Source organism: Anser anser (genome assembly GCF_964211835.1).
Source record: "Anser anser genome assembly, chromosome: 6".
NCBI lineage: Eukaryota > Metazoa > Chordata > Aves > Anseriformes > Anatidae > Anser > Anser anser.
Genome location: NC_139726.1, coordinates 5149940 through 5169087, shown reverse-complemented (window position 1 = coordinate 5169087; position 19148 = coordinate 5149940). Strand labels below are relative to the sequence as shown.

Genomic DNA, 19148 nt, shown 5'->3' with positions numbered 1-19148 from the left:
AACGGTTTAAAATGGGTAGGACTACAGGATCTGAGCTAATGATTCATAAAATCATTTGCAGCTATTAGTCTACAAGGATAAGTGCTGCTAGTGCTTTTATTTCAGTGCTTGGTGTGGTACCATCAATTTAAAATCTATCCTGTACACTGTGATAGATTTACGTGTGCTGTGGAATCCACAGCAGCCTTGTCAGGATTTTAAAGTCTAGATTGCCATATACAATTACAGGTGTCACAATACAAAATAACAATCGAAGACACTTAGAGGAAAACTCTGAAAATTCCTGTGCACACTGTGTGAGAAGGCAGTTGTTTAATATTCCTGTATAACACTGTGATTATTTCACTTGATGGAAGTGATATATTTTTACATAATTTGATCTAAGGTTACATCTCTCCTGCAGATGATTTGCAGTCTTGAAATCCCAAAGGAGAGGGAAAAGTATGGAGAACATTTTTAATGGGCAGATGTCATTTCTATGAACATTACACCAGTTGTCAATATAAAATCTTTTGCCTGGACTCTATCTTGAAAAAGCAGTTTTGAAGCTGCTTAGCTGGCAGATATTTTTGTTCTTAACCTTTTTCTTGAATAGCAAAAAGGCATAAATATGCAGTTGTTGGGCATATCTAGAAGAGTTCATATTATACAGGCAAAAACAGTCACAGAACTGAAAGGAATGCGTGGGTGTACACAGGACCCCTCGGCGGACGCGGTCCCTCTGGATGGAGGTCAGGTCTTCCAGACTCCACAACTCGTAGGAGCTAATTTGCTGCCTCTCCCCAGTGCAACCTGACAGTAGTAGTTCATTTCTATCGCTCTAATAAATTAGATAAAATGGCTGAGGTGCTGGGAGACTCACAAGCCCAAGGGATTGCTAACATGATGAAGACTTTATTTTTAAGTCACTAATTGACATCCAATCATGGAAAGAGTAATGAAGAAATCATAGTTGTCTGGAGACCATGTGGGGCTGACAGACACATTCAATCCCCTTCTTTAGGACAGGCATGAGAAATGCGGCACGTTATTAAAACGTGCAGTGATATGTTGGGCAATCGCGACCTTTCAAGGAGAGGAATTGAAGGAGCAGAGATTGATGGGTGTCATTTCAACCTTTTCCAACATGATGGCTGTCCAACTGCTAAGGGGATCAAGTTTTCTTACAGCAAGAGTGCTCAACCTCTTTGTCACGAGGGAAAGGGGCTCTCACCGGGTGCAGGGCTTTTTTGGATGGTTCATATTCTCTGGCATTTCCTTGAGCTGAGTGCGCTGCTAAACACAATCTCCTGAGAAGACTGATAGTGTATGTCTGGCAGTACGAAAACCATAAACGTGGTTCCTGAGGACTTTGATTTAACAATGTTTAAATTTAATTAAGTTATTTGTATTGTACAATTAATTATGCTAAACTGCCTAAGCCTTGAATGGATGTACTTTGCCTTTTAATTTAAAAAAAAGCACACACATAGCAAACCAGTAGCAATGAAGACATAGCTGATGCCGAGGTTAGTAGAAATTGAGAATCATGTAAGTGTTATGGAAAAAAAAAAAAAAACAAGCAAAAAACCCCAAGCTGCTAAGAAACAAGAAACCACACTAAGACATTTTCTCAGGCTATAAAGCAGAATGGTATTCAGGAGAACCACCAGGAGAACTACTTGGACTGTACCTGATACTTTGAGTTACCTGGGAAGTTCTTTCTACTGTCAGTTAAAGATGCATTAAGGAAGCCAAAGTTCCTTTTTTGGTTCATCATCTCCATCCCTTATGACTCCCCCGAAGAGGGAAACTCAAAAGGAGAGAGCAGCTGAGTTGCCTGTTTTAACTAGCTGGTTTGCTGGGAAGGAGCCACCAGTGATGCAAGGCTTGCCTAGATCACAACAAAAGATTCAACATTTATCGGGTGGTGAATGAAAGATTTGGGACATTTCGTCCTTTTTTTGAGTGGGAGGAAAGAATCAGTACATGCAGGTCATTATCAAATTTTAAATTACAGAAGGCCTATATGTGCATACACACTCATTAGCCTTTTACAAGACCAACTGTCATTTTTATTTTAATATTTTGACTGTAATATTGTGGCTCATTAATGTTTCTGATACTTAATCACAGGGTACAAACCATAATTGTTCTATTTCTAATAAGTCTCTGACCTCTATCCTCCAGATGACAAACTGTAACTGTTTTTCAAAATACATAAACCTCTGTGGAATTTCACATAAGTTTCCTTCCAATAAAAGTATGAATATATTTTATAAACTTCCATTAAGCACTTCTATTCAGGCAAACATCTTGCAAGATTTTGAGCAATACATGAAGACATAACGACTAAAGTTTTAAGACAATTGGTAAGGAAATAGGAATCCCATTTGCACATTGGACTGTTCCTTTCCATCGAGGCAACCAGAGGACAATACTAAAATGCCCTCTAGTTGCTTTAAAATAGACAACGGCAGGTTCAACCTAAAATGTTAAGATTGAGTAAAGTGCTTTATTTTCTTAGGCACACTTGGATCTTGCAACCAGTATTGATTCAATGTTTGTGTAAAAAACCTCTCTAACATCTCATTCACTTGATGGGTCCTTTGGGGTGTAATATTGTTTCTTCTACTATTATGGACCATTGCCTTCAAACACTGTAACATCTGCGTTACATGATTACTAACTTCTCGGGCCAAATTAGTCCCTGGTGCAACTTCACTGAAACTAATCAAATTATGCCAGGGTGAGTCTGCCTCTTTGCCTTTCCACATTTCTTTTCAAAAGTTATAGTGTGAACGATGCAACCCTTCACCTAAACTTTTATTTTTTTTTCTCTAGAGAAATAATCCAAGGAAATGTAAGTGGCTTGGAAAGAATCACTCAAGTAAAATCCAGGCTTATTATTATACTTTTCTAAGTAATTCCCAGTTTTCTGTATGGGAGCAGTCATTACCAATTTCTCCTATCTCAGGACATAAAGCAGGAAAAAAAAAATCCAGATTAATTGGAACTTGGCATTTATTTAACTCTTTTGGAAAGAAGCCTGATCCCCCGGCTGTGCTTTCAAGTATGGGTTCTTTGGGAGACAAAACGAAGCACAGAAATCCAGATGGGGATGAAGAGGAGATGCTTCACGCATCCTTAGGGAGTCTTACACATCTCTTTAAAGATTTCTTTGGGAAAAAAAGGCTATATTTGGAACCACACAACAATTTAGGCTGTAAGTACCTCAGGAGGTCCAACTTCCTGCCCACGCGAGGGCTGACAGCAACATTAGATAAGGTTGCAGATCTTCATCCCTGCCATTCAGTCCCATTCGGAGGTTAGCTCGATAGGTAGCCAACGTGTAACAGGAACCCTTACTGGGGTTCTAATTGTCATTACTTGCTTTATAGCAACGGCTGCCTCATCGAGAGGGACATTTCCCACAGCTGGAAAGGTGGCAGCAAATGTGAGTTATGGCAAAGCTGAAACACAACGCGAGAACGGCCCGGAGCGGAGAGCGGGATGAAGGCAACGCCGCGCTCACCAGCAGCGCCAGAGGAGATACGGGAGGCTGATGGAGGCAGCATTTATCCACAGGAGGGAGGAAAAATGAGTGAAATAAAATGTGGAGTGGAGAAATTTGTCAGAAATGGCAAAGAAGAATCACAGAGGAAGAAGAGAAACCAGGGTATAATCATGAGAAACGGATTACCTGCTACAAAAGAACTACAGACGCACTGTCTACAGGCTTCTCATCGCTCCTATTTTCTATTGATTTACAGCATCAAAGAAGAAAAGACGATGAGGGAAACCTGGGATAGCAAGTACACTTATATAATTAGTACGATTAATCTAAATATATATATGCCCATGTCAAAATATGCCAGACTACAGGTAATCACGTGCCTACCCCACACAAAGAGACACAACTGGATCTTTGTAGGAGGTCGTTTGTGCAGCCGTGTATAACCAATAGGTATCAACATAAATATAAAAGTTGTTCCGCTCTGGAGTGTTCTCAATTACAAGGAAAGTCAATATTGAGCATTTCCAATGCAGAACGGTAAGACTCAGTCCCGCAGTCACTATGCAGTGTTTCCCCTGAGTAAGGTTAGAAAAAACACAGCCAGTCTTGTCTTTGAGAAAGTCCGTGCTTTGCCAGGCCAAGACTGCCAAACCGTACTGTTTTGGTGTAACTGGGACTTTCTCACGTGACAGACGCGATCTTGAATGCAAGTGCTGCTTCAGTCCTGCAGCTTTTAGGTATCGTACCTGCCACAGCATGGGCAAAACACGGCATTTAAGCAGCTTCATTTCCATACCGCTTAAGGAAATCACAGGTTTCTCCTCACTTTTGGAAAAAAAAAAAAAAAAAAATGTTGCCATAGCATGATGTGTGCGCTTTTTGGCAAAAGCCCTTTGTGGCACTGGCCAAAGCAGCATGAGCACCGTGTGCGTTCAGGCACCCTGCTCGCTCCCAGAGCACTGGCACTCACGGGCACAGAGGTGTCCATGCAGAGATGAATCGTCCCCATCACCACAGGCATGGGGAAACCATCCCTTCCCTTCTACCAAGTGACTTTGAACAGAGTTACAAATGAGCCGCACCATCGAAAAAATCAGACCGATAGTTAAGTCTCTTAGTGGTTAGATGAGAAAGGCTTATAAAATTCACTCGTACCACTGTTTATTGTACCATAAATTATCATAATGATTTTTTTTCCAAATAAATACATACTACACGTCACAAAACATGAAGAGATAATATGCATATTTGAAAAATAAACTTTGCCAGCAAATACTCCTCACCATATTTCCAGTAAATACAATTTGCAATCCCTATTATTGCTGTGAGATTCGGGGGTCTCTCTTTTGGCTACTGTGATATTTTAAGTGTTACTAACATAAACGATCATTGCTCACATGCACTGACAAGACACCAGCTCCCTGTTGTTTCATAAGAGCTCTTCTATCTGCATTATTTAATACCTTCAGATACCTTCGTAGACAACTAGAAATTACTGCATTTTTGTAATGATGGATAAAAGTAATCTATGATTGACTAGGAATTACAGAACTATTGATTAAATCAGGTTACTGAAATCCCATGATTCATTTTCTTCATGGTACGCAGAAAATAATTTATCAGTCTCACAATCTTGTCGTTTTAATATCTGTAGTGTAATTTAACTTTCATTGTTAGCAGGAATCTTCAAGAGCAGTTTATGACCTTGGCTAGCTATGGCTAGAAATAAAACCACTTAATGATAATAAAAGTAAATTTGTTAGAATTTACATACTTCTAAAAATGGATTATGTGCTATAATATATGCATACAATATATGCTGAAAACAATTAAGTAACATAGGGAGAAGAAGGGGGTATAAAAGAGAAAAGACTGTCAATTAAAAGAAAAAAAAAATGAAGGTAAAAATTAGCTTCTTAATGATATGGGAGGTAGAGTGGAGATCCATAACTTCCTCGTGACTTTTTTTTTCCCGATGCTTCCATTAATAAGGCGTATAAAAAGGAATAGGGACACAGAGGAAATGAGACGAGTTGTTTTACTGAAAATTCAAAAGTCTTCAGGATAAACCCAACAGCAACACCACCAGCACTTCCACTTGCTTTAGCAGACACTTGTGAGTTTTTTGACCCGCTGAAATGAGCATACCTTTTACTATCATTTTTAAAAGTAATTTCATTGGCAGCAAGTAAGAGTTAACAGAGTAATTTTTACAGAAACGTGATGCATTTGCTTAAAATACAAAACTTTTTCATGACAAGCAGTTTGTCATACTTTTGGCAAGGTTATACACGATTGCCTTTTTATTTTTGGCTGTTACAGAGGCTAATGGCATACTAAAAATCTTCTTTCATGTACAAATTAATTGTGTCCTTTTGCAATTCATATTAGCCTGCCTTACTCTCCATTCGGAGGCTTTTAAAAGGTTTATATGGAACCAATGGATGTTCTCATTTATTGTGCACACCACTTCAATTACCCACTTTCCACAAGTTGAAAGCAGAAAGACTGCATACAGCCCATTGTCAACATGCAGTAATTTGGCAGAAAAAATAAAATAAAATAAAGTTCTCTTCAAAATAAAAAAATAAAAAAGAAAAGAAAAAAAAACAAACTCTCAGAAAGCTTGGGGGATTGTTGGCAAATTATTTTTATATTTAGCAACTACAAAGAAGCGTGTGCTTCCTAATGATGAACTGTATGCTAGCAATTTGCAAAGCGTTGGGTCTCACTCCTGTTTCTGAGAAAAATACCTTGTACACCCTACCCCTGTTGTACACCCTACCCTTGCAATCACCTGAAGACCATCAGCACTCTCCTTTCTGTACCCAGATTTTGCAGGTGGGCAAAGACTTTCTTTTACACACCAAAGTGTCTATGGCAAGCAGAAGCACTGGGCTTGGAGCTGGGCACTCTGTAGACAAATTGGAGCCCAGAGCAGCAATGGGAACGCTGAGCTCACATCCTCCTCACGCACCAGCTGGACCTGGGGAGACATTTGCTGCGAGCACGGGATTTCCCCAGTAGCCTACAGTCAGCAGAACGGGACAACGAATGGATTTGTCACCATAGGCCACTCTGAAACACTGAAATTTAGCTAACACGCCTCAACTTGGCTGCTCTACAGCGCTGCAGGAGCACGTGGTGCTTGGCCCGCCACTGCCCTGGCTCCACTCCAGCAACGCCAAGCACCGGCTGGATCAAACCACCCCTGCGTTGATGCTGCTCCGTGAAACACTGCACCTTCATCAGCACGGTAGGAAAAGCTAACAAGAAAAAAATCTATACTCAAAAGGCATTTGTTCTGCTTGCATTCAAAACACGATTTTTTTCAGGCACGTACGGACTACAGTTAAAAGAAAATTCGGCCATGTTTTTTCCCTTCTTTCCTAGATATCCCTTCAATGCTTTAAAACTACTATTAATTTTTCAGCCTTTGGTTAAAACCTTTTGATCTGCCCCGCAATACCAGCTGGAGTCAGCTGCAGAGAAGTGAGCTGCCTTCCTTCCAGCCTCCGCTGCTGCAGATTTACCAGCAGGAAATTTGGGGAACTGGTTCCTATGGGAAGAAGGAGCTTGTGCTGACCAACAAGGGGAATTACATGTCAGAGGGAGAGATCCCAAGTTGCAGATAAACGTGATTCAACTGCTACTTCAACGGTTTGCACCAGGACCTCTCATTTTCTACTCCCTGGAAATTTCAAAAAAATCTTTGTGTAATCAGAGAGTCGATACATCTACATACTACTTCCTTTCCTCATTTTTCCCTTCCACTCAGAAGTATTTTTTGTACAAGAATGTTGACATTTTTAAGGACAGAAAAAAATAATTTTCTGTTTTTTTTCCCTCTTAGCATGTCATGCTTTGTGTCATTTGATAATATACATGACTAGGTTTAATTCTCAATCGTTTCCCAAATCCAATTTGACTACCTAACAGGGTTTAATTTACATGATGATACAATTTCTCACACCAGAAAGCATAGTAACCCTTCTTCTTTGGAGGTTAATGGTGATCTAGCTTAAAGCCCAAAAGATAATTACAAGGAATGTGCTTCAGGTGACAAAGTACTTTTGACAATCCCAGGCTGTTGATAGCTTTTTAATTATACTTCTTCCCACCATAGGAAACAGTATGCTTTCTCCTAAATAGTTTGAAGGCATTTCAGTCTTATTTATTTATTTTTCCATAAATTGCTAAGCACTGTAATCAATACCTTTAACTGACTGTTACCCCAGGCTCTGCTCTCTTGCTTTCTTTTATTTGGAAGAGAGATTAAATTTTGGGTTAATTTTTTCCCCATATAAAATGAAATACAAAAGAGCATCAGGAGAAGAATACAAACATTTATTGACTTGCTTCTTGTCTTCTGCACCCATTTGATATTTTGTGACATTTAGAAATTGAAACTTCGCAGGATTTTTAGGTGCGAGCTTTGCTAACGGAGAAGGTCAGGCTCTTAAGCAACAAGGCAGTTTATGATTATTAAATATGACCAACTACGAAGAAGAAAAAAAAAGGAAAATCTCATGGCTGATTTTGCATATTACTGTGCTTTCTGACTACTTTTCTGCTTGTGGTTTGCTCTGCGGATATAAAAAGGCCGTTCTGGTCAGAAGAAGAAAGTAATTGTTCTAAATGAATGTAGTGCACGGCATGAGTAATAACATGCAGGTCTACACTTTTTTCCATTTACTTTATATGCAAGGGTTGATTGTCTTTTATGCCACTGAAATTAGTTTCCAACTAGTATTTATGTGTCTTACAACAAATTGTTTGTCACTTTCTCTGATTAAATGCACTCTTAATAACACCCAGCTTTAAAAGTCTTTTCAATTTGGAGCCCACAGCTCAATCACTGCACCTGCCCCTCCCAGCACCTTGCACTTGTCCTTAAATAAACACCTCTATTTAACAAGAAGAGTAAAAAAAATGAGACCTGGATAGAAGCGTTTCTCAAAAAGAAATGTCTTAGGATAGAAGCAAAGATGCAGCAAACAGTTTTGATACTTGGAGGCATCAAAAACCATTTATGTAGAAATGAATTAAAAGAGTAACGTCACCTCTTCCCTCAGGCTTTTGCTGCATCTTATCAGTCTCCCTGCATGATATTACTAATATGCATGGAGAAAGCAAAGTTGTCTATAGGGGTGTATAGAAAGTGAACAAAATCAAAAACAAACCAAGTCATAGAATGGTCAGATCTAGGACAACTTCTAGTTCACGTTTTTCTTATCCCCATTTCTTATTTACTCAGATGCATTTCCAAGCCTCTGAGGAAATGCATCATTTTCAGGCAATAGCAGGAGTTCTTAAATCTGGCCTAAACCAGCTGAATCTGGTCTTGTCCTAATAACTGTTAATCTATGTAATTGATCTCTGGGGCACCCCAGAGCACCTGATCATTGCTGGTGGGTGTCACCTATAGGCGGTGTGTTCAGGGTTTTCCCCTGCTGCAGTGCAGCACCTATCTTGGGGCTTAGCATTTCCACTGGGGAGCCCTGGCAGCAGCAATTACAGGGGGCTGGTCTGCCAGCAAAGCTCTTGAGCATCAGTGTTAAGTTATCCTTCTTTTTTTTTTTATTTTTCTTTGGTAAATATAGCTCATAATGGCTTAACGAGAGAAACAGGGGCCCCTGAAAAAAATAAAATAAAATAAATGGATATTTACACTCACCTACCTACCCTTAGCTGGATGAGCTGCCTTTATGGTAGGGATCAGCTTGAAGAAGTTACAGGCTGGGTGCGTGCTCTTGCAAGCAAAGCAAACAGGAAAGAAGGCTTATTCAGGGCATGAGATTTATGAATACTAATGATTGTTTATAAACAAACAAACAGCTTAAGGTACTCCCCCCTTTTGAAAGCTAGACTGGAATAACCCTCACCTCCCCAGCCAACTTCAAGGCATATCTTTGCTAAGGATTTACTGTATATTTACATTCTTGTCATAAATGACCTTTTATTTTATTGTATGATGTTTGCCCTTATTAAAGCCTAGTGACAGTAGACTGTAGTATTTTAAAAGCATGTCATAGTTGAAAAAACTCCACGTTTCTATTTCCCAAAAAAAAAGTGGAACTTTGTGTACAATGTTATTCATATTTCAAAAGATGTGTTATTGCCTAAAGTATGGTTACCTGGAAATGCATTATCTCTGACACTACATTTTAATCTGAAAATAATAAAAACCTCTGTAAATGTGTTGCAACTATATTGAGTTACTAAAGTGAGAGCCCTGTTACTTACTTGTTGTGGAAAACTACTACGATTGCTGGTGGAAATTAAAGTGGTCTTATTCTGTCTGATTTATTTGAGGTTTCAAGGACAGACTGAAATAGCAAACTGCATCTTAGGTTTGCACTCATTTTTTTCCCAGTATAGGTGTATATAGGTTAATAGATAGAGCAATTGGGACTGAAATACATTATGTAAGTTAAAAAGTACTGAGCAGGGTGGTTTTATTCAGGGCTTCAATAAAAGTTGCTGTACAGACAGTAGATGCTGGAACTCAGGCTTCCCTCCTGAATCTGTAGAGTAGCAGTGCCTCTGCACCAAGGAAGGCTTCAATAATTAGTTTACAGTAATCTGCAATAACTGGAATAAATGAGATCAAGTTTATGCCAGGAAATTGAATCACTTTTTTTCTTCTTCTAAGGCAGCCTCTGGATCCTCCGGCAAGCTTCCTTATCGTTAGTGAATCTCAACAAACGGTGAATTTCAGGAGTCATAAGCTTCTTTTTTTTTTTTCTTGATCAATCTGATATATCAAGCATTGAGTCAGAACTGTATTTTTTTTTAACATGCTTCCAGTTCTTCCTTTCCTCTGCCCTTCTTCTTGTTTCCCGTCATATGCCACACTGTCAATCACTTTGATATGGTCATCAAAGACATTATATCTGATTTACTTCCCTGCAACAGTTTATTTTCTACACAGGTCAACACTTCCACATTTATTTTTGCCTGTCACATTATCATCGTGTTTTCATATAACTTAATGACATTACATTCAATGTATGATTTTGCTGCATCAAAAATCCATCCTGAAGCAATCTTCAGATGTAATGGCTTTCAGTGTCACTTCTGGTACCAGATAGCTGTGAAGCCTGCACTCTGCACAGGCTGTTTTCATTCTCAGTAGCTGTATAGTTATTTTCATTGCCTACGAAGCTACATAAATAGTCTGGGTCAAAGTATGATGCAGTGAATTGTATGAATGATACAGATTTCCAGCTGCATTACTGATTTCATTTTAGGTATTTGTATAGCTGCTTTGAATTACTTACGCACACAGAAAAACTTGCATTTTCTGAGCTGTGCTTACTAAAAAAAACCTAAGATCCAGCCGTTTTCTGGAGGCCCTGCTGCAGGCCATACACCTTCCCCCAGGGACCAGCGCTTCCTCCAGGTGCTTGTGGCTCCTTGAGCTTTGCTTCCTCAAGGTTCAGGCAGGCCACCACGTGGGCTAAGAGCTGTGCCGGTTATTATAAAGACCATAGGACATCACTACAGTCTTATTAAAAATAAACCAGCATGTTTTGAGGCTGGCCAGACAGAGAATGTCATGAGAAAGCAAGTGTTCTGTGCTGAAGGAGCATAACCCCTCTCACCTACCATGTGAGTAATAAGAGGCAGCTGTGCAAACTTTAATAAAGGCGGATTCGTGTTTTCATTCCCATTTCTAAAGTAAAGATCGCATTTGTTGAGCCATGCTCTTTCTGCCTGCGCGGATCCATGTTTCAATCCGATCGCCCCCTTTTTTCGTCTGCCATATGCATAACAATGCCGTGACAGCTGAGGGGACGGCGGGCTGACACGTTCACTGCTCTGAAGGATGGCCTCCTGTCATCTCAGCTGTGAGGGGACAGCCACAGCCTGACATGGCCTAACGAACACGGAGGGATACGTTCTGTCCGTCCCTAGCGAAAAGTTGCAAGAATGCCTTTTTTCCTCTTAATGCCACACGGCGATATTACAGCAAGTAACACCTCACCTGCCTGTCTCATTAAGGTATTCAGCATCTGTATTTTACAGAACTGAAGAGTTTAGTAAAGCCAAAGCAGCAGGAGAAATTCCAGGCTGTTCCTTAGCGCCGGAGAAATGTATAGGAGAAATATGTCAAAAGGCAATTTTAAATAATGCTACCCAAAGACACTAAACAAAACACGCAACGCCCAACCATTCAAATGGCAAATGTAAACGCAAGCTTGTTTTCAAGGGTACAGTTTCTGAAGCTATTAAAGCTAGGAAAAGGTCATTTGTCAAGGCAGTATCCAGCGGTACATCTTGTCCTTCTAATAAGAAGGATTTATTTTCTCCCATGACAGCGAAAGACAAACAGAAGTACTGAGCTAAAATTTCTCAATTTGACAGTAACTATGACTTTTATGGGTGCTCTAACAATATGATCTATACACTTGTAGTAGCTAGAAAAGATTTTGTAATTCATTTGGTACTGCAGAAGGTCATCCCTTCCCACATGGAGCTGGTCCGATATGTCCTTACATGTACATTATTATAACAGTGCATTTGTATACATACACTGCTGTTTCATATGTATATTGTATATCGATATGTTGCTGCTGTTAATGATTTATCATGTGTAATTCCACATGAATACTAACCACAACTGTTTTGTGACAGGAGGGGTTTAAAGGATAATAGAAATTAAAACTCTATAGTGCTTGATAAAGCAGACAATTGATTCCCTCCTCAAATATAGGAAGGTTGTGAAATGTCAAGTTAGATGTACAATTTCTTATACTTCTGGTTTTTAAATTAAGTAGCAATTCAGCCCTAGCTCTAAATGCTATGAGTGCAGATGTCTGACATGAGTGATGATTTCTCTTCTTCTTGATCAAAAAATATTTAATTTACATAGCATATTCAGTAAAATGTTAGAAATATATAATGCTGGCAGTGCTTTATTAACTTCCTTGTCTTTCTGCATAGTGTGGGGGAGAGAACACAATATCATTTGGATTCAGCACAGCCTAACTTTAGTCAAACCAGATACGAAGCACATAACTAATATCCTGCATAACACAGATACTCCATGATGTCTTTTTGTTCCAATTCTGGACAAGCCCTACATATTCAAAACATGCATAAATGAATGTTTTAAACAAAACATTACATCAGTCCAATTACTCTGTTTTAAATCAGGCTTGTCCTTGTCACATTACATCATCTTAAAAAAAAAAAAAAAGTAAACCATTCAACAAAAATAATTTCAAATTGAAATCCAGAAACATTCCCAAAAAAGACTGAATGGGATTTCAGCATTGCCACACAGAAAAACTTTCCAGGATCTCCCTCTGAAATAACAACCTGACTTGGTATATCTCAGGCAGACCACGTGAAATTAGCAGAGACGGTGGCAACTGGACGCCATGAAGGTTTATTTGGCTGCTTCGCTGCAAAGTCCCTGGTGGACTGGGACGTGGATGTTGCCCTGGCACTTCTGCATCTCCCTGTGCAGCTGGACTTTTCACCAGCTCAAGCCCTGCAGCCCCCTTCCTGGAGCTGCAGTGCTGGCTCTCAGCACTGGTGTTCACTCACTTTTTCCTGGGCACGGCAAAACCACTTCAAGTATAGCTTGTCCTACCTGCTGCAGCGCGACTTCCAGCTGTTATTTCTAAAAGAAGACTACATTAGCTTTTTATATGGAACACATGACAACTGCTCCAGGCTGCAAATAGCCTCCTAAATATCCTTCTGTAGTTACTGGTGTGTTAACAATGAGCAAGCGTCTCTCCTGAAGTCTTGCTGAGGCTGCTCAAGAGGCCTGAATCGAGCAGGGTAAGTCCCCACAAATCCTACTAATGGTATCTCACATGGCCTTCTGACAACCTCTCCTAGCAGTAACAGGTTTTCCTACTGAAAACTGAGAAAAAAAAAGTGTGATCACGGAACCGAACTCCCCATCTTTATTGGCGAGATTGGGAAAGTTTGCGAGTGGCCAGGTTCAGGTGGAGAGCTTATCAACCCTGAGCTCTGCTGTGCAGGCCCAGTCCAACAACGGAGCCCAAACGGCAGCTCCCCAAAATGGCAGCTCCCCAAAATGGCTGACCCTGAGCCCTGCCAGCGCACAGGGCAAGGGCTGTTGGAGAAATAAATTCAACTGTTCTACTCCTAGTATCTAAAAGAAACTAGTTTTGGAGTCCTCCTCAGCAGTGGAGTGAAATTAAATACAGTTAATCATACCGATATTTGGGATACAGAGTTTTGTTTTCTTTACGAGTCTTATGCTTTTTTGTTGTTGTTGTTTTGTTTTGTTTCCAGCACGTTTTGTGGATTATAAATCCTTTTTCACTTCAACACTACTATAAATATACACTCTGCTTTAAAGACAAAGCATTACCAGATAATTTAAAGAAAATCCAGAACCACAGTCTTGCAGCTTTCTCCAGAGGCAGAGACCCCCTAACCTGCACCAACCGCAATTTCTGTAGGAACGTGGCTATGAAATAAGCCTCATGCACTGCAGTGTACATCACTGCTATAAGAATACGAAAAGGCAGTAACCAAATAAAGGTATGAAGTAAAATAGCCAAGGGTATTGCAGCAAACCCTAGAAATCATGGGATGTTACTTGCAGATGTAGTATTTTAGAAGGGAACTAGGAAGAGGAAAGGATGAGAGCAAAATATTCTTCAATATGTAAATTACTTTGTACAAGGTACATTGAAGTACCTTGCTATTATTACATTAAATGTGCAATTAAAGAGTTAATTGGCTTCTAAGCACTCCCCCACACAGCCCTTGCATCCAATGCACTGCAAATGCCTGGGACTGCACAGAAGGGACTCACCCTAATTCCCATCTCCACACTGTTTCCAAGGGGAAGTGCTGCATGAGGAGCTGGGCCTGACACATGTTGAGCCCCCCTCTTACATTTTTATGGGGGTGTCCTGCAAACCTGTAGCAGGGCAATTACCAAGAAGTTTTAAGAAAACTCACAGATGTCTTCCATTCTGACACCTTGGTCACCTCCCTCTAGTAGCAACCACCCTCAGTACACCTGAACAGCCCTTCCAAAGCTGTAACACCTGGAAGGCATCTTGGGGTTTATACTGCTGCTGTTTGGCGACTAGTTTAATGTGATGAATGTCCTTGTCCACAGGCCTTTGGCATTACAAATAACTACTTGATGTAGTTCAGAAGGATTACTTTTTTGACCATCATTTGCAAAATATCGATGGGCAATCTGTCTGTGTAAAAACAGAAATGTACAAAGAGAAAGCCCTTTTTAACAGGACTTAGGAAAAATCAAGTTGCAAACATTGTGATTTGGTACAGAGTCCATGCATGAAGAAAATTTGCTAAAACAGCCAATTAGAACATTATTCATATTACACGTACTTCTGCATACAGCAAATTAACATCTTCGTTTTTTTTAACACAGTTCTAACAATTAGCAAAGGCAATAGATGACCATAATGCTAGGTAGATTTAAAGTTTTGAAAAACTTTGTCTTCATGAAATTAAATCACAATTTTTTACACTACACATAAGACTGGAATTTTCAGATTATGAAAGTCACAGATTTAACAACACACAGAACTGGAATTTGCTCTATATTTTAACCATTTTCACCCCGTTATTAAAAGTACCATAATCATAACCATTTTGTACTGTGACTAATCCCTTCTTTCAAAACATACAAATTTCTCAAGTTCCTCACTGCTATCTGCTTTTATTTTTCCACATTTTGCTTTGCTTACTCCTTTGAAAAAAAAGCACTAATGTGATTTCCAAAGTTAAGTATAAATAGAGGGATGTACACAACTGCGGGTGCATGGGGTAGTTATGCAGGTGAGATAGCCTCTTTTTTAAATTTGCATAAAAATAAAAAGCGTGGAACTCAACAACAGATATAATGGAGAAAGCGACAGGAAAGAAGCAATAACCATTAACATTCAGGGCTTGGAAGGAACAATATGAAATTTTCTTCTCACCTCACACTCCCTCCCAAGACTCGCAAAGAACCTTTGGCATAGTGCTGCAAATTAAGTCTGTTAACAAGTATATATCTTAGCTTTTCTTTCTAATTAAATGGAAAAAGATTTCCTTAGGAAGCAAAGAGCACAGAAATGCAAATGGAAAGAACTGACAAATAAAGCTAATGCCCTGTTTCCACAAACATCAAAGAGCCCCTTAAGTGACATTTTGTACACTGTTGAGATTTTGTGCCGGTTATATCAGTTTATTACTGTTTCTTGCTCTGTTTTAGGTACAACTCTGCCTCTGTCTCTAAAGAAAAGCAAAAGTCAACAGACCTAAATCGTAACCAACCTATCTCAGCCATTCACCAGACTTCTGATGTGCAGCCAGTAGAAGTTTACAATTAGTGAAATAATTGTATACTTATTCTTGTGGGTTTATTTATTTGCTTATTTATTTTCAGAATGAATATTATATTCCCCATTTACAGTAGTATTCATTCATACAGGCATTTAATTTGCATTTTTGCACTACTAGTAGAACTTCGCTGTCAATTTCAGATTTCAACTCTGAATTTGGCAACTTCTGACTCCTATCTGCAAGAAAAAAATTTCTTAAAAGCTGACTACATCATGTCACTGTGACCTGCTCATTAGAAAGTACCTTTTTTATAGTTACGCATTAAATAATGGAATTTTAAAACTCCAAATTCAACTTCAAAGTACAATTTCAATTATATCATCCACTTTGAGATTCTTTATCATTTTGTTAACAGCCACTGTCATATTTGATCTCCATCCCATACACAAGCAAGATGGACTATAGCATTTCAGCCTTCAGTGCATTCTGCTATATATGCAGAGCACTGCAAGCCCAGCATACTAATAATCACCTTTGATTGACAGTTCTTTAAATTAATGGCATTTGGACAACAGCAGTGAAGATGATCAAGTTTAAAAACAACATAAAAGTTAACTGGCAGAAAGTTCAGCCTGCTGTAAAAACCCGTAAGTGCCCCATAATGGCCCATATAAGGTTCTCTGCTTCTGCTGGTGTTTGAGCTAACTAGCATGTTAATTTATAGACCATTTTGCTGCACGGTATTTTGGCCAAGCTCTGTCTCTTTACGGTTTTCCTTCCATAACTTCTTTTATTTAGCATTTAATAAAATGTCTGTAATGTTTTACAATCAGAGGCCACTGGGAACTTCTCTGCTCCCACCAAAAACTTCCACAGGAGCATCACCTTTGACGCAATGGTGGAGAAGAAAGAGTGGAGCAAGACTTGAGCAGACCACCACTACCCAGGATAAGCCAACAGCCCTATTACTACTAACAGTGCAGGGTCTGCAGCACACGGATGAGTAGGTATAATACCTTAGCTCCACTGGGAAAGCTGTGTTTTCATGACAGCATTCAGCACCCTCCCTTTTAGCTAGGCTTCAATTCTACGCAGACAGCAGCTGAACACCCAAGAGCCCCAACTCGAGCACCTCTGCAGTGCTCCACGAGATGCGCAACTCACCACACCACTGTTGGGGTCTGGACATAAGTGCAGTAAGGAGCACGCTGCAAGAAACAGCACACACAGGCAACTTAGAGAGGAGTCAGGTTTTTCTTCACGCCTTTCAGATGGAGAGGAACAGCCTGTACTTTTTTAAACTTCGTTTTTATCTAGATCATATCTATTCCTAACTAATTCAGCTTTCGGAATTTCATATGCAATTTAAGCTCTGCAAGGTCACTATTTCCTAAAGGGATTTTAATTTTTAAAATTTTTCAGATGGTTATTCAGCTCAGACCTGCAAGTTCATAAACAATTTTTGAAATATCTGGTTTACAGTTGTATTCTAATTGTAGTGAGATGAAAGAGGTACAGGCCTGACTTTTTTCTAGCTTCAGACACATTTTTTTTCCTTTCAGCTATACATTTCAGCCTATTAAAAAGCCTCTGAAAGGTAAGAAAGCTAACATAAATGTGATTTTCTTCCTACAATTAAAGCAGCAAGTCTTTCTACTTGCTGCCAGTCGTGTCATACTAAAGTTTACAGGTGTTTCGAAAATCTAACATCTCTCTCTGTTTTCCTTGACACCATCAGGCACCTGGATTCTTTTCTTAATTGGAAATGCTTTCAGCTGAAGAGTCAGCACGTAGGTGTGTGTGGTGGTAAAGAGCATTAGCATTGCGCTACTCCGGGAGAAGCTCACAGCTGCACTTACTTGGGTTCTGCTCAACGTCTCTTCCATTTTTATCGTATTTGAAAGTAATGCTGACCGGGAGATAAATGATCAAAGAATGAATCCATTAAAACATGCTAATTGTATCTACATTTATTCCATTTTTTAATATTTTTATTATTTTTGCTGAACTGGTAATATCTTAATTAACTGGGAACATTTACAAAGCTCTCGGTGGGCTCCGTTTGCCCTAACAGGAATGCCATTAGTCATTTACTGCTCACCAGGGATGACATCCAGCCAGCTGAGGCACTACTCCCCGCTAAAGAGATCTGACCACGGTGATTTACAGCCTTTAATAATAAATAATCTTTTACTACTTCTACTTTTCTTGGCCAACGTCAACCAAATCCTTACATGTGACATCATTTAATTTCCATTAGATGGAAATGTGCTATCCTTTTGCCAACAGGCCTTGCAGGTCTATCTCCCGTTTGGCATGGAGATACAGAATTGGGTGTTTTCATAGTGAAACCTGATTTTTTCCTTGAGAAATGTTGTGCTCAGTTAATATGGCAATTTCTTTTAATGTTAATCCAAAACTCTGTATTTTTAACTGCATTTCATCCATGTATTACTGTTCATGTTAAAAATACATGCATAGGAAGGGTTTATACTGTCAGCACTTTCTGCAGTGAGTCACCACCTTCACAGTTGCAGTTCTGAAATAATATTTTTAAGCTCCAGTTTTTCCAGCTGTGTCCAAGCAGACCACTGGCTCGTGTGCTGAAATCCCTTCACTTTAATGGGCACCATGGACTTACTCCCATCAGGGACAGACTACAGAATAAAGTCTCGGTCTGGCTGCCTTTTGTATGTGTCAGGCTCTCGGGGAGCTATAGAGTGAAAATTGAGAGAAGTAGAAAAATGACATTGTCGACACCCCAGACAGACATAACACCTGAAAGCATGTTTGGAGTACTGCAAAAATGCAATTAATTAATTGGATTTGAGGTTGACGTCTCTTAAAATAGCCACAGCATCTCCTCCTCTACCAAGAGCAAGTCACTGTCCTGATACCCTTTCCACCAAACTCCCTTCCTTGCTACGATGAACAAGTTGGAGGCAGAGACTGTGTTTGCCACACTGTCTTCTTCCTGCAGAGGATGAAATACTTTACACAATAAAAGTCAATGAGCCTGTGTAACATGAGGCCAATTCCAATGCTGTCTCGGAGGGATTTATGATTGACTGAAGCAATCGGAGATGCTGATGGCATAAACTTATACAGTCCACTAGGAATATTTACTCTCCATTTCATATCTGCCACAAAAGCCTTAAACCTGTTTGCTGAATGTCACTGTTTCAGTTCATCAACACCCAACACAATGATCAAACTTTATTCAGCAGGGACCTGGTATTTCTTCTGCTTTTCCTCTGCTGAGCAGCATGGGTTAATAAACTGAAATGACTCATGACATCTTTTTAATGAATAATAATCTCTTTGCTTTTTAGCATTTTTAGTTTCAAAA

The 19148-nt window shown here is 39.5% G+C and overlaps 1 protein-coding gene across 7 annotated transcripts in view; it reads right to left on the bottom strand.

The window, feature by feature from the left end:
* Positions 1-1534: 1534 nt before the first annotated feature.
* The window catches only part of LOC310901699 (uncharacterized protein), a 66045-nt gene continuing 48431 nt past the window's right edge, over positions 1535-19148 (bottom strand). For 4 of the 7 annotated variants that reach the window (XR_014586045.1, XM_083841845.1, XM_083841844.1 and 1 more), the window contains one exon: positions 1535-19148. This exon is cut by the window's right edge and continues 16291 nt beyond it. The gene's annotated coding sequence lies outside the window, so the exon portion shown is untranslated. The other 3 variants (XM_083841840.1, XM_083841841.1, XM_083841842.1) reach the window with 1 other exon arrangement.